This window comes from Salvelinus sp. IW2-2015, unplaced genomic scaffold (genome assembly GCF_002910315.2).
Source record: "Salvelinus sp. IW2-2015 unplaced genomic scaffold, ASM291031v2 Un_scaffold5086, whole genome shotgun sequence".
In the NCBI taxonomy this organism is placed as follows: domain Eukaryota; kingdom Metazoa; phylum Chordata; class Actinopteri; order Salmoniformes; family Salmonidae; genus Salvelinus; species Salvelinus sp. IW2-2015.
The window spans coordinates 50,921-57,504 of record NW_019946352.1 but is presented as its reverse complement, the minus strand read 5'-3'; the positions used below and the strand labels follow the sequence as shown (position 1 = coordinate 57,504).

The 6,584-nt window shown below is 41.9% G+C and overlaps 1 pseudogene; it reads left to right on the top strand.

Moving 5' to 3' along the window:
- Positions 1-704: 704 nt before the first annotated feature.
- Positions 705-6,584, top strand: part of LOC112077947 (FH1/FH2 domain-containing protein 3-like) — a 38,032-nt pseudogene continuing 32,152 nt past the window's right edge.

Below are 6,584 nucleotides of genomic sequence, written 5' to 3'. Positions count from 1 at the left end.
CGGTCCCCTTTCTCTCCCTCTCTGTCTGTCTCTCTCTCGTCTCCTCTTCTCTCTTTCTCTTCTCTTTCACTCCTCTTTTCTGCAGAAATATCTACAACTGCAATGGACGTATTGAGGAGGTGCTTCTTCTGCTCTCAACGCAAATATTTCAGGTAACACTGATGTTACACACACGGACACAGACTCAGACGGACACACACCCCACCACACAAACAACACACACACACACACACACACACACACACCACACACACACACACACACACACACACACACACACACATACACACACACACACACACACACACACACACCAACACACACACACACACACACACACACACACACACAACACACAACACACAGACACACGAGGATCCAATACATCAGTGCCCAATGCTCCAGAAGGGTGTTTAGCTAGGTTTTCAAGCACCAGTGTCATGACCACCAACAGGTTTCTGGTTTATTTATACATGAAATGTCATTTAAAAAAAAAAACAGCTTATTACTCCACCTGCTGGCCAAAGAGCAGAATGAATGACCTATTAACAAAATAAACACCAATAAGATACAAAAGAAAAGTTGATTTGAAGTTTAGGTGATTTATTTGATGTATCTTTCCGCCGGGTTTGACACAAACACAGTGAAGAAGCGTTCTAGATGTGGTTTTGACACTGGTACGGACACAGTGAGAATGTTCTAGGATGTGGTTTGACACCTGGTACGAACACAGTGAGAATGTTCTAGATGTGGTTGACACCTGGTACGAACAGGTGAGAAAAGGTTCTAGATGTGGTTTGACACCTGGTACGAACACAGTGAGAACGGTCTGATGTGGTTTGACACTCTGGTACGAACACGTGAAACGTTCTAGATGTGGTTTGACGCCTGGTACGAACACAGTGAGAACGTCTAGATGTGGTTTGACACCTGGTACGAACACAGTGAGAATGTTCTAGATGTGGTTGACGCAAACACCTGGTACGAAAACACAGGAAATGTTCAAGATGTGTTTGACACGGGACGAACACGTGGACGTTCTAGAGTGTTGACACCTGGTACAACAAGTGAGAACGTTCTAGAGTGGTTTGCGCGGGAGTGTTGTGTTTCAGGATGATAAGGACCTGGTCACGTTTGTGATGGCAGAGGGTCTGACCGTGCTCATCAAGGTTGGAGCAGAGGCGACCAAGAACTACCAGAATTACATCCTTAGATGGTATGCTATCTACACACACGCACACTACCGCACACACCGCACAACACACACCACGCACACACACACACACACACCACACACACACACACACACACCACACACCACACACACACACCACACACACACACACACACAACACAACCACACACACAACACACACACCACACACCACACACACACCACACACACACACACACACAAACACAGTCACACACTTCACTTGCATTGTGCGCTCGTAGGACACCGTGCACACCCCGCCACCATAGACAGTCCCCCCCCTAGACAGTCCCCTCAACTTAAGAAGTCCCCACATAGACAGTCCCCCCATAGACAGTCCCCTCCATAGACGCCCCCCCCAACAAGACAGTCCCTCCACATAGACAGTCCCCCCATAGACAGTCCCCCACATAGACAGTTCCCCCATAGACAGTCCCCCCAGTAGACAGTCCCCTCCATAGACAGTCCCCTAAATAAACAGGCATCCCCCACATAGACAGTCCCCCATAGACAGTCCCCACATAGACAGTCCCCAACATAGACAGCCCCCACATAGAACAGCCCCCCCCATAGACAGTCCCCCCATAGACAGTTCCCCCACATAGACAGGCCATCCCACATAGACAGTCCCCACATAGACAGTCCCCCCCATAGACAGCTCACCCCCCCATAGACACTCCCCCACTATAGACAGTCCCCCCACATGAGACAGCCCCCCCATACATAGGCCAGTTCCCCCCAATAGACAGTCCCCTACAGAGACAGTCCCCCACATAGGACAGTTCCCCCAATAGCCCAGATCTCCCCCACACAGTCAGTTCCCCCCACCCAAACATAGGAACACACACATCTGTGAATATCTATAATTTCCAAAGACAAAACAGCTGTCTGATGTAAAGCAGTGTTTAAATGACATTAATTCGGCTAACGAGCGTCATTAATACCATCATGATGATTGAGCACCATATAGCACGATACACAGGCTGAGTCTCAAATGGGACCCAAAAGGGTCCATAGGACTCTGGTCAAAAGTAGTGCACTATAAAGTAAATCAAGGAAAGTCAACCTTTTTCAACCTCTTGAGGGGGAAGAGGCACTGTGACACGTTGTTCACGACCATGCGTGTGTGTTTGGAACATTTCAAGTCTTTAGTGATTTGGACACAGAGAAACTTGAAGCTGTCGACCTGCTCCACTGCAACCCTGCAGATGCGTTTCCTGTAGTCCACGACACTGTGGACTACTTCCTGTAGTCCACGACACTGTGGACTACTTCCTGTAGTCCACGACACTGTGGACTACTTCCTGTAGTCCACGATCAGCTCCTTGGTCTTACTGACGTTGAGGGAGTGGTTGCCAGGTTACTGACCTCCTCCCTGTAGGTTGTCTCATCGTCGCCGGTGATCAGGCCTACCTCCGGCTTGTCGTCAACAAACTTGATGATAGTGTTGGTGTTGTGCGTGGCCACACTGTCGTGGGTAAACAGGGAGTACAGGAGGGGACTAAGCACACACCCCTGTGGGGCCCCTGTGTTGAGGGACAGTGTGGACGGAGGTGTTGTTGCCTACCCTTACCACCTGGGGTCGGACCGTAAGGAAGTCCAGGATCCAGTTGCAGAGGGAGGTGTTTAGTCCCAAATTCCTAAATTTGTGGTGATATTATGAGAGCAAACATTACTCTAAATAATTAAGTCTAGAATACTGAACAACACTGCAGAGAGTTAAAGCTGCAAAATGTCACTTTTTTTGGTTGACCGGACCAAATTCACATAGAAATGTGATTTATAGATCTGTCATTCTCATTGAAAGCAAGTCTAACAAATGGTAGATCTGTTCTATGTATACCATTTCTATGCGTCCCTTGCTTCAGTTTAATTTGTATGTCTTTTACCTTAGGTTTCGTACACCAGCTTCAAACAGCTGGAATACTATGTTGTTGGTATTTGATGCTAAGCACAGGCTGTTAACTCCTGGCAGAGACGTCAGATCTTACAACGCTGGCTGCCGTGCGTTTGAAACGCTTTATATTAGGTCTTTCTGAAACACACGTCGACAACATTCCTGCATGTTGGAAAAGCTTTATTTTAGGTCTTTCTGAAACACATGTCAGCAACACTGCCGTGTGTTTGAAACGCTTGTCATATGTGACAGGTTTAACATGCAAGCAGGTGTGTTTATGGGGGTGACATTCTAGACTAGAGGGACATTAACTTCTATTGAACAACGTTCTAGACTAGAGGGACGTTAACTTCTATTGAACAACGTCCTAGACTAGAGGGACGTTAACTTCTATTGAACAACGTTCTAGACTAGAGGGACGTTAACTTCTATTGAACAACGTTCTAGACTAGAGGGACGTTAACTTCTATTGTTTTGGTTTCCTCTTTCTTCTCCATCTCTACATCCATGTCTCTCTCCATCTCTCTCTCTCTCGCCTTCCCTCCATCTCTCTTAGCTCTGGGACAGATCATGCTGTATGTGGATGGGATGAATGGAGTCATCTGTCACATTGAGACCATCCAATGGCTCTACGCTCTCATTGGCTCAAAGGTGAACAGCTACAGCATCTGTTTTACTGTACAAACTAATACCACTAAATCGGTTTGTTTTTTTATAAACTATGACTGAATACAATAAATAGGTGAGTTGATTGTTAATAACTCCTGACTGAATTACCAATAAATAGGTAGTTTGATCTGTATAAACTGACTGATACCAATAAATAGTAAGTTGGAATTGTTATAAACTGACTAATAACATAAATAGGTAGTTGGATTGTTATAAAACTGACTGAATTCACACTCGCATAAATAGTAGTTGATTGTTATAAAACTGACTTGAAATCCAATAATCGGTAGTTGATTGTTATAAACTCTGACTGATATAACCAATATAGGTAGTTGATTGTTTATAAACTGACTGAATGAATACAATAATAGGTAGTTGATTGTTAATAAACTCTGACTGAATACCTAAATATAGTAGTTGATTGTTATCACTGACTGAATACCAATAAATAGGTAGTTGATTGTTTATAACTGACTGAATACAATAAATAGGTAGTTGATTGTTATAAACTGACTGTGAATACAATAATTAGGGTTAGTTGATTTTGTTATAAACCTGACTGAATACCAATAAATAGGTAGTTGACTTGTTATAAACTGCTGACTGAATACAATAAATAGGTAGTTGATTGTTATAAACTCTGGACTGAATACCAAATAAATAGTAGATGAACTTGGACTGAAATTACCAAAAGGTAGTATTTAGAAACTGACTGGAATAACCAATATAGGTAGTTGATGTTAGTAAACTGACTGAATACCAATAATAGGTAGTTGTTATTGTTATAAAACTCGACTGAATACAGATAAATAGGTAGTTATTGATTATAAAACTGACTGAAGACCAAAAGATAGGTAGTTTGAGTTGTTATGAAACTGACTGAATACCAATAATAGGTAGTTGGATTGTTATAAAACTCTACTGAATACCATAAATAGGTAGTTGAATTGTTAGAAACTCTGACTGAACCAATAACATAGGTAGTTGATTTAGAATGACTGAATACCAATAAATAGGTAGATTGATTGTTATAACTCTGACTGAATACCAATAAATAGGTAGTTGATTGTTATAAACTCTGACTGAATACCAATAAATAGGTAGTTGATTGTTAGAACTGACTGAATACCAAAAAATAGGTAGTTATTGTTATAAACTGACTGAATACCAATAAATAGGTAGTTGATTGTTCATAAACTCTGACTGAATACCAATAAATAGGATAGTTGATTGTTATAAAACTGACTGAATACCAAATAAATAGGTAGTTTGATTGTTAGAACTGACTGAATACCAATAACATAGTAGTATGATTGTTATAAACTACTGACTGAATACCTATAAATAGGTAGTTATTTGTATAAAACTCGACTGAATACAATAATAATAGGAGTTGATTGTTATAAACTGACTGAATTACCCAATAAAATAGGTAGTTGATGTTATAAACTGAACTGAATACAATAAATAGGTATTGATTGTTATAAACCTTCGACTGAATACCCAATAAATAGGTTAGTTGATTTTATAAACTTGACTGAATCCAATAAAATAGGTAGTTGATTGTTATAACACTGACTGAATACCAATAAATAGGTAGTTGATTTGTTATAAACTCTGACTGAATACCAATATAGGTAGTTGAATTGTTATAAACTGACGGAATACCATAAATAGGTAGTGATTGTTATTAAACTCTGATGAATACCAATACAATAAAGTAGTTGATGTTTAGATATAAAGGTAGTTGATTGATTAACTGACTGAATTACCAATAAATAGGTAGTTGTTGGTCTTCTCTGTACTAAAGTAGGTTGTATAAACTGACTTGAAATACCAATAAATAGGGTGATGATTGTTATAAACTCTGACTGAATCACCAATAAATAGTAGTGATTGTTATAAACTCTGACTGAATACAATAAATAGGTAGTGATTTGTTTATAACTGCTGACTGAATACCAATAAATAGGTAGTTGATTGTAAAAAACTGACTGAATACCAATAAATAGGTAGTTGATTGTTAGAAACTGCTAATAAATAATGTAGTTGATTGTTTGAACTCCGGGGCCTTGTTGTTATGAGTGTCTGCCCTGATATTGGAGGCTGGGGATTTGATCCGCGGTCGAGTCCTACCCAAGACCTTTATAAATGCTATAGACGTGTCTGACTGACCGCGTCTGCGTCTCAGTTCCGCCTGGGTGGTGAAGACAGCTCTGAAGTTGCTGCTGGTGTTTGTGGAATACTCAGAGTCCAACGCCCCTCTACTCATAGAGGCATCACTACTGTAGACACCAAAGAGGTACCGTTCTGTCTGTCTGTCTGTCTGTCTGTCTGTCTGTCTGTCTGTCTGTCTGTCTGTCTGTCTGTCTGCCTGCCTGCCTGCCTCCTGCCTGCCTGCCTGCCTGCCTGCCTGCCTGTCTGTCTGTCTGTCTGTCGTCGGTCTGTCGCTCAGTCTGTCGCTCAATCAGTCAGTCGTGTGTTGTATGTGTCTGTCTGTCTGTCGGTCGGTCGGGTCGGTCGTGGTCGGTCGGTCAGTCAGTCTTGATTGAGGTATTGATTAATTGAGTGTTTGAGTCATGGATTGGTTAAGCGATCAATAGGCTCGAGGGTCAAATGAAAGAATGATTGATATCGTATTGACTATGGTGTTTGTCCAGGTTGTAAGCAGTGGTCTAATGCCATGGAGATCTTAGATGAGAGGATGGAGTGGACACAGAGCTACTGGTCTACGGTATGACCTCATCAACAAGGTACAACACACCTCTTGGTCTGGCGCCAATTGCATATGACATTGAACACACG